We start from the raw sequence: 10,343 nt of genomic DNA, 5'->3' as shown, positions 1-10,343 counted from the left end.
CTTTCTTTATAAATCCAAGCATGGTGGGAAGTTGAGAAACTTCATAACATCATTCCACAGACATATGTATCACAACTCTGTAAATGCATGCATGTAGACTTTCATGCCCACATGACCATGGAAATTTTTAGTCCCCAGCAATTGGTTATCCGCATATATTTCCTTGCTACTCACAAGTACTTCAAGATGATTAAGTTATTATCAAAATTGAGGATAGATACTATTTGTATCCTAATATATATAATATATATATATATATATAATATATATATATATATATATATATTATATATATATATATATATATATATATATATATATATATTATAATAAATATATATATATATATATATAGAGAGAGAGAGAGAGAGAGAGAGAGAGGGAGAGAGAAAAAAGGAAGTTGGTAACTACCAGGCCACTTAAATAAAGACAAAGGTCAACCCTAACCTAAGCATGCTCACTTTGTGGACAACATCAACGTCTATCAGTACAGATGGATGGGCAAAACCATTGGTATAACCACGCAATATACGTACCAAAATGTCCGTCAGTAGCTGTGTATACTGAAAAACTAATGAAATACATGTCAAGCACGTCCATTCGTAAAAATTGACTCAAACTGGTGGCTTAGACTAACCGTCAGTGAACCTTTAGACTAACCATCGGCGGAGCCTTCAGTGACATCATGTACACTGACGGATGCCATTACCTTCAGAATAAGTATTACTCACGGTCTGTAGCTTTTAGACATGATAGTCATTTTTGTTGTGATAGATTGATAGAAACATACATTTTGTTACTGTTGCCGAGTGGCCCTTCAATGGCCTCTTGCCACAAGTAGAAGCCTGAAAGAAGAGATAGATATAAAATCAAGAGCAAAAGCCAAATTAGCTAAGAAATGATGACAAGAGGAAATTTTTTGTGCATGCACCATGCCAACTTGTGGGGAGTTTGGTGTGGCTGACATCACAATTGCTCGCACCAACCCAAACAAATTGCCTATTATGTATAAACTCTATAATTCTGACATGTTGTATACAGGTGCTCTATAAATTCAAAATTTAAAATGTCGATACCCTTTAACAAAATTTCTAGCTCTGCAACTGCTGTGAACTTCATTGTGGCGGGTGCCAAAAGTAAGCAAATGATACTGTAATGAGAATACCATACCAACTTTTTTTTTTTTTTGCTCTTTTTCTGCAAAATTAGTTGATTGACATTACCTGGAGCTTCTTGGACTTCTTATGTGAACTTTGCAGGGAGTTGCAAATCATCTTTTATTCATGCTCTTTATACACTTTGTTGCGCAGAACATGTTACAACGTTTTTAAATTTTGCTAGTTTGAGTTACAATACAAATTACTACCCAAGAAAAAAAATGTAAACTGTGATATTCCAGAACATGCAAACCAAACCTTCAGTTTATGGTTTTGCTTCCATTTTATTGACGATTAAGGTGGGGGAACTACTATTTTGACAGTTGCTTAGGTCTTCCAATGTTAGTGTGGAACTTTCAGCGTTTGATAATTCTATAATTTTGACATATTTCTATACAGGTGCTTTATAAAGTTCAAAATTTAAAATAACTAAATTTCTAGCTCTGCGACCGCTATGAAGTTCATTGTGGCGGGTCCCAAAGTATGCCAAATATACTGTAATGAGAATCCCGTACCAACAATTTTTTCTTTTTTTGCTCGTTTTTCTAAAAAAAGAGTTGATTGACATGTACCTGGAGCTTCTTGGACTTCTTATGTGAACTTGTCAGAGAGTTGCAAATCATCTTTTATTCATCTCTTATACACTTTGTTGGGCAGAACATGTACCAATGTTTTCAAATTTTGCTAGTTTGATTGGGAATCTCAACATCCTTTTCTTTTCGTTCCTTTTTCCTGTACGATTGTGAAAGTACTTAATTCCACTATTCGGCTACATTAAATTGGCAGCTGCTTGCAGGCAAACCTTCTGTTTATGAAATTGTTTTTTTCTTTGCATGATCGAGAAGAACTGTTAAACCAGAGTTATTTGTTGCACATGATTATTTTTGTATTTCAATGGCCGACAATAACAAAACAATTTCATCCTTTTTTATGCATGCTGGGCATCTAAGAACAAAATTCAGATGAGAGAGTTGAATATTGTTGATGACATTGAATTTTTGTGTATTATACTTTGATGGATAATTTTTTTGGAAATGATCAACAATGAAATTAAATTTTAGAAATTTTTTCCTCCTAATTCTATTTGAAAATATATATATATTATATATGTATATTATATATATATATATATATCGCTTTGCATTTGTGTTGATCGATCCAGCTGGTGGTGTTACGCCGATAAGGATTGTCTTTGTTTCTTGTCATTTATCTATATCCAAAATTAATTTGTATCCAATATATATTGCTGTTGTAATTCTTCCCTATGTCAATGAGAATCAAAAGGGAGAGCTCGATGTCCCTGTCGTAGATGGAGGCATAACATCGAACCATGTTAATTGCTGCCTTTGCATTTCTTTTCTTTTTTCATTCACTTAGAAGCTCGTTAACGATATGCACTTGCGACTATATGGGGTTGGACCTGCAAGTCATGAACAACTAAAGAACATGTCCTAAAGAAAGTTGTGCTTTGAATTGCTGAAATCATTTTTTTTCTTTGTTGATACAATCTATTGCATTTCGCATTTTTTTTCAATTTTCTACACTTTTGTTAATCCATGCGTTAGAGACTTTGAGTTTATGTTGTAAAAACATCAGATTACATGCGCTAAAAATACAAACGATTTTGTTGTGATTGGAAGTACAGCAAAGGGATCTGATTAGGGTGTCGTACAGACAAGCTCTGCGACGGCCGAAGCCGTGGGCAAAGCTCCAAAAAACATTGCCAGTCCTTCTCGACGCCCACTAAACCATTGTCGACGGTCTCAGGCGTGGGACCATAATCATCTGTCCGGACGATTATGGGCGTCCGGGAATCACCAGTGCGTCTCTCTCTCGGGCGCGCATTTTCTCATGTTGAGCGTGCTTGGTCATTGTATTTTATCCATCTTTCACATATTATGCATTAATATCACTCCACTTGAATGCTTTTCTTTATATTTCTGTCCAAAAGTCCATTTCATGCTTAAAGCTGTTTTTTTTTGCCGGATTTCATAGTTCCTTGTAGACCCAAATTGAGAGCCTAATCGGACTTAGTTTTTGCTGTTTTCGATAACCTGCTGATCGGAACTACTACCTTGTGGAATATAGACAACTTATTGACTAAATTGAGAAAGCTTCTAGCCGCCAGCCAATATTGAGAGAATGAAAAAGAAATTAAGGTAAGAGGGATGAAGTATTTGTAGAATATATACATATATAAAACAATTCAACTAAAATAACTAAGCACAACATCGGTGCATTTATTTCGATTGCACAAGTACACAAAGAGGATGGACGGAAACACTGGTTCTGGTTCTTGCGGGCAACAAGAACTAGGAAGTACAGACCCTGCATGCATGCTGTCCTAGCAGACAATAAGCATGCTTGCTTTATTATTTAGACATGCTTGCTTTATTATTTAGATATACCACAAGTTACTACTATCAGCATGACCAACATGATAACATATCAGCGACGAGAAGGTTTCAGTATGCTAGCGACACCGTGAGCATTCACGAGTGCACCATACTCATTAAGACTACAGCAACCATGATAGCCGCAGCATATGTAACTTGATCGGCAGCACCAGTCGTTTGGGCAGCAGGAGTAACCAGAGGGGCAGCATCGACCACTGCCGCAAGAGGATCCACAAACATCGCCTGTTGCATTCTTTTCATCTGCATCCATAGCCATAATGTTCAGGAAATTAAGTGTTTAGCCAACCAATTAATTGAATGCTTGTCTAGCTAGATGCACAAATGTCACAATGTTGCGTATCTATAGGTCACATCGACACTCAAGCTGCCAAGCAGGTGGTCTGGTTAGTAGACTACTATGCTTTTTGGATCGGTTGATATTTTTTAGCCTAGTTACTGGCGAAGAACCAAGGGTCCCTCCTCCCTCAGCTCCCAAGCAGCATTAGTGACTACCCGAATGCATGTCAAACACCACTACTACAAGATTAACAACCACAAATTAAATCTGTCCTGGATCGATCGTTGGCTGCGTCCTGCTAAGCAACTCGGTTGTGAAGTTGCCTGTTTGACAGAAAAAGTATTGCATGATCACCTAGCAGGATGACATCGTTTGGAGGGAAGTAACGAAAGACCAGCTAGAAACGAAAACATACCCTGTTTTTCAACAACACTACGTGCAAAAGCCACAGAGAGCAGCAAGAGAAGGGCAAGAAAGAGGACGGGAAAGGAAACTTGCTTCATTGTGGATAGCCCACTAGTTAGAGTGAATACCAACTAATGGTGGATGACTGATGAGTGCAGAATGGCATCCTCTCACGATCTATTTATAGATTCACATGGTCGGACTGAGTCAAGAGGTCTACCTTACTAGAAGAGAGAAAATTTAGCTGTCTTTAACTACTAGATCTACAGCCTTAATCCTTTTACTATCACAATTCCCATAGCAGTAAGCTTCTTAGTAGTGAGTACTCGACCACCAGCACCACCCATCTCATTATTTTTCCTTTCACTCTCACTCTCACTCTCTCTCTCTCTCGATATCGACCACCATCTCCCTTGACGAGGACAAGACCCCACCATCATTGGCCTTTCTCATCGCCTCTCTTTATATATACACACACACGCACTCTCTCCATACACACACATATACGTACACACTCTGCTCACTTGCAAGAACCGTCTGATCCTTTGTAATGGAAAGTTGAAAGACAAACATTGAGAAAAAGTAATGTTCATTATGTAATATTTAGCATTCTAAAACGGAAAATATCATGAGAACCTTAAATACAGTTAAGTCATTTCTTCAAGCGTGCCAATTATCAAAGTTGTGAGCACGTATGTTGTTGTTGTGAGCAAGATGCACGTGTTCTGTTACCACTGTTTGTTAATGAAGGCTCACCCTTTCTTCTATGCTGACACCAAATATTGTGCAAGAAGCAAGTGCACAAACCTATACACAATTATTTGTTTCCCCTTAAAATTATATTCGAAGTGAATAGTTGGACTTGTTTTATGTACTGGGTCTTATGTTGGTTTTAGTGACAAAATATTTAAAGAAATATTGGTTAAAAATCTGTGTGATCCTAATTATTTCTCCCTTTCTTTCCTTTTCTAAAATTAATATTGCTGGTGGGCAGTCTGTCTTTCTATTTAGCCATTTCTATTAGGCGCTTAATGAACAAATACTGTCTAGATAGATAGATAATGTATGTTTGTGTAGCTAGTTTTGGCCACGTCAGTGGGAAAAGACATTTTAACAAAGCTTTCAGCAACCGATTGGTACTTAGGACGAGCTTGGTGATGTCGGGTGTCAGACTAACCCAGTCCTGCATAGCCAACAATCCTGCCTGCCCAAGTGGTGGGCTTGTGTGTACCTTTCCACACAACCCACCTACATTTATTTGCATATTACTCATTCTTACAGCCCAATTTTTTATTTATTTATGCATTGGCATCGGCTGATTCTTTCACGGTTTTGCGCATGCAAGAAATTTCTGCTCCGACCTTGTGCTCAGTGCAAGTAACTTGTAGAACTTAAGTATTTGATCATCTTATACATATATCATGTGCTATATCTTCAATACATTCTTATTTACAAAGCCAACATCTCAAGCTACGGCTTTGATGAATAAAAATTTAGATTGAATCAGGATTCGACGAAAAATTTCATGAGTTCTCAATCAAAGGTTCACACTAAACTTCTAGTTTCCCAAATCGTTAAACGAATTACTTGGGCGTGCCATAATGAATTAATGATGATGATGGATGGATACCGAACATGGTGCTAGTGGCAGATTTCGTTCAATGTATTCCTCCCCACTCTCTTGGTCTGAGATGGTTGGCATTAGTTCTGCATATATATATATATATGTATATAGCTCCAGCGGTGGTGGTCACTATCTCCAGTTAATTATTCAGTACGAAGCTTGCAGCAGCTATTTGTGATGTAGGGCGTTCCAGCATGACGTTCTCTGATGCAGGCATGTCCATCGACGGACGGCGGTGTTAGATCATTCTTAGTCGTCTAGTCCATGATGCAAGCTTCATCTACGTAATGGAGCTGACATATTCTACCTCATAGATGAGATGATGTACATGGTCCACTGGCACTGTACCATGATCATTAATGGGGTGGGTTGTTCATGTATCCGGTCTCCATTGGACCACTGGCATTAGAGATTATTTTTCCAATTTAGATCACATATCCTACCGGGACGTTTCAAAAGAAATCAGACATGAAACAAAAAAGTTTGATATCGAATTCAATTTAAGGAATAACATCAGATTCAGATTTAGGTTTATCTGATCACATTCAGATCCAATTTAGTTTTAAGTATCTTACATCTATCCAATGTCCATATATTTTGAAATTGTATTTACGCGTTAATTTTGTTTGTAAGTCATAATTTGGATTCATATGTGAATCTAACAGCCCTATTCAGATTGGGTTCTTAATGTGAATTTCCAACTGCCCTTTAGAGTTCATTTGACATCAAGGACATAGAAATATGTCATAAAGATTGGGCTAGATTCATGGATACTAGTCGTGCTGTCAAACTGCCCTTCAAGTGAATAGGAGTACTCCATTTCATCTCGGACTTTCGGCTGACAATTTTGTTTTCAACCTTACCCAATTTACTATGTCTTAGATGACAATTTCGTGAACTTTTTATGGAACAACAAATGGTGATTGAATTTATATTGATTTCAATATTTTAAATTTCAAAAATTGATTTTAATAACCATACAAAAATATTTAGGTGCTTATCTACCAATATGCAGAGATTAGGCACGTTTGATTGCTAGGATTGTGTTCCCTAGTGTACAATCCCCAAGGTATACTTTGGATTTAAAATCAAAAGAAGAGAAAATCAGTTGGGACTTTCTAGTTCCCCCAGTTTCAAGTAGTAGGACATGTTCATCTCGCATAACTTATTTTACTTTCACGTGTGTAATAATCAATTATTATGGCAATTAAGCAGATCCCGAGTAGTATGGCAGAGAAGGGTGGTCCTTTCTTCAGCTTTCACAAGAAGAAAAGGATGTTGAAAGAGACATGCTGCAGAAATGGTGATACCTGTTTGGCATGGCTCCTGCCGGCCGCCTACACAAGAGTGAGAATGGACTCACAAGAAGATGCAAATGCAGAATGAAAATAGCTAGAACGGACATAACACGAAACAAACACCAAACAGAACACCCAACAGAATGACATGAGGTTTTGTTCCTAAGCTCATCAAACAATGGACAAAAACGGTCTTGTCCACTAGAAGATGACCGGCACATCATGCCTATCCTGTACCAAAGAACCTCATGTATATGAGTTCGAGTACTCGATTTGGTGGAAGGCAGTTATATAATATTGAAACTGATGTTTCTAACCGATAAAAATGATTTCCTGTCCAGTAAATTGCAAGTGACAAGGACCGTACGTGACAACCCAATCTCCAGCTTCGTGACAACCCAATCTCCAGCTTTTGGACCTAGTGGGCCTATTTGTCACAATAGGAGATACAATTTTCTGGCGAAGGGATATCCATATATAATTTCACGGCCTTCTCCCACGTGGAATGTCGATTCCATTGAAAATAACATTTTCGGTAGAAACTTATTCTCCTCCAAAGAACTTGACAAAATTTCAGCCACTAGCTTTTTTATGTTTTAGGTCTAATAAGATGGAGCTGTGAATTGATTCAGATGGGGCCCAGATCTAATGTCATATAATATATAGAAGTGATATTTCGAACCAATATCTTAATTCATTAAATTGCAAGCAACAGGAGGTTGACATCGCGGTCTTTGGGTTTTGGTATCATTGGCTCCAAGTCTTCATGGATTAGGACCTCTAGGACCTCCTGACTTCTTTCACATGGTGGGACATGAATTCCTTTTCAAGGGAAAATATATAATTTTATATGGCCTTTTTTCACATCGAATGGTGTTCACCAAATATGAAAACAACATTATCTGTGGACCAAAAGATTTTTCCCCATGCATTAGTGTCTGTGTCATATTTTCCTTTTAAGAATGCTAAAAGGCATAATAATCAAGACATTATTTTTCTGGCGCTGATCATCACAGATATGCTTTTTGCGCACTGGAGTCCTGTCAATACTCCTCAGCAGCACTTCTACTAAACTTATTCTACGTTTTAGAAGCTAGTCCATAATAGTTTTACCGACACTATTCGACAATCCTTTTGAGTTCTCAATCCTGAGTTGGTGAGTTTGTGATATTGTTAGATTGGAAGGGGTTTTTTTTTAATCATGTACAAAATGTAATCAATAGGATGTTATCATTTCAAATTGTAATTGTATGATCATTATTTTTGTGTTATCAGCAATTCTCATTCTCTCTGACAATATATATACACATATATATATATATATATATATATATATATATACATATATATATATATATATATATAACTCACTACATACTAAAAAAATTGTTGCTAAAAAGTAACAGCGGTAGCTACAAGTTTTTAGTCTGAGTTGTTTCTGGCACAGTTTATAACATCTGTGGCAAAGGATTGAAACCATGCCTAAAGACTTTTAACTACAATTTTCTAAGTCTTCAGCAACGATAAAACCATCGCTAAAAACAGTTTTCTTAGTGACGGCACTTTTTTCATGCTACTGAACTGTCCTTTTTCTTGCAGTGATTGATCTCGTTAATTATATGGATCTCCAGTATTAATTTGCACAAAGTGTGCATGCTCGCAAAGATTGATATAAATCGGGCGATCTAAAGCCGAGGTAATTCTTCTTGTTGCTTTTTTTTAGTTGAAACAAAACCCAAAAGCTGAATGCAGATAAAATTGATTGTGGGACTCAACTCAATGAGTGGGACCAAAAAAAAAGGCCTTCCCTGACAGGACAAATGCGTAAAAGGGTAAAAAAAAAAAAAACCCAAATGAAAATTTTACTCTCGAGAAAAGGAGGAATACCAATAACTAAAAACAACAGCAGATTATGCCGAAGGGTCTTTTACACCATCTGTTAGAATGGATCGATGATATAACCCAACATTCATGTTGCTTACGTGACACAACACATTAAAAAGTTTAGTCTCACATTTTAAGATTGCAATGAATCCTAAGGGACCTATGAGGGAGTCAGCTAAATGAATGGTTGTCAACATTCCTCACCTTTCTGAATTGAAACTGAAGCTGTTAGTAGGTGAATTGTGATCTGCCAAACCATTTCGGTGTAAGAATAGAGCAGGTTGTTATATCCCTTTTTACAAATGAAAAGAGTTGTGGGAAAGTTAAATGAAGACAAAGATCAGCAACATTGAGCTGGTATTTTCATCTAAGAAATATAGCCAAGGATCCCAGAGTGAAGAAGATTGGACGACCATTTCAGGAGGAGAGGAAGGTCCTTCACCCAAGAAAATTGGTGATGTCCAAACCTTTCCTTGAAGGATGGTAATAGTAGGTTTTTTTTTCTTCTTTTTTCCACTGTGGAAGATCTGTTCCATGTGAACGTCTTACTGGTGAGGCTGATTTTTCTTTTTCAATTGAAGCAAGTAGGATAAGAACTGGCACAGAGTAAGTAGGAGTAAAGAAATAACAATTGATAAGAAGACAGATTGAGGATTAAGATAAGCTCTCCAATTAAGCATGGAATTAATCAAGAATCAAAGCCAGAAACTAATTAATAAGAACGAGTTGGGGTTGACCAGCAGAGTCGGGGATACTTAAAGAGGCGAGCTTCAGTATTACAAATCTCAAACCCCATCCTCTCTAGATGGACATTTAGATAGATCTTTCTGAGTCTCATGTCACCCTATAAACAGATAATGTGCGAGATGCTATGCTGCACCCATCCTGTGAGTATTTCTCCATCAGTTAGCATCCGCAATGAAGCTAATTTCCCTATCCTCTTTCTTGCCGTTTTCTTGCTGTTCTCTCTGACTTTTGCACGTAAACTAGATGACAGTAAAAGTATGTCTCACTGATCTCTGTTCTTCCTTCACTTCTCTTTCCTTCCAAAACCATCAGCCCACCAAGAGTAGATCATGTCACCCTGTGCGTATGCTCTTGATGTCGACCAGGCAACGACACCGCAAGTTGCTCGATGTAGAGAGTATAGATTTGTGGTTGTTTCCTAGTGGTATTTGATATTTGGGGTCTTACCAGCTGATGATGAGGACATTCTGAGTCTTGTATAGGCAATATAAATGTAAGCAAAACAATCACGTTTATCCAGCAGGCTACACCGGT

General features: G+C 37.4%; 1 long non-coding RNA gene across 1 annotated transcript; it reads right to left on the bottom strand.

Annotated features, from left to right (window-relative positions):
• Window positions 1-3,368: 3,368 nt before the first annotated feature.
• On the bottom strand, window positions 3,369-4,406 carry LOC116257918 (uncharacterized). Its single transcript, XR_004173503.2, has 2 exons — window positions 4,267-4,406; window positions 3,369-3,814 (listed from the first exon to the last, which is right to left on the bottom strand). It is a non-coding gene; the product is annotated as an uncharacterized LOC116257918 (long non-coding RNA).
• Between the last annotated feature and the right edge of the window lie 5,937 nt (window positions 4,407-10,343).

The sequence above is a fragment of the Nymphaea colorata genome, chromosome 7 (genome assembly GCF_008831285.2).
Source record: "Nymphaea colorata isolate Beijing-Zhang1983 chromosome 7, ASM883128v2, whole genome shotgun sequence".
Taxonomy (NCBI): domain Eukaryota; kingdom Viridiplantae; phylum Streptophyta; class Magnoliopsida; order Nymphaeales; family Nymphaeaceae; genus Nymphaea; species Nymphaea colorata.
The sequence above is the reverse complement of the archived record's forward strand: the minus strand, read 5'-3'. Positions and strand labels throughout refer to the sequence as shown.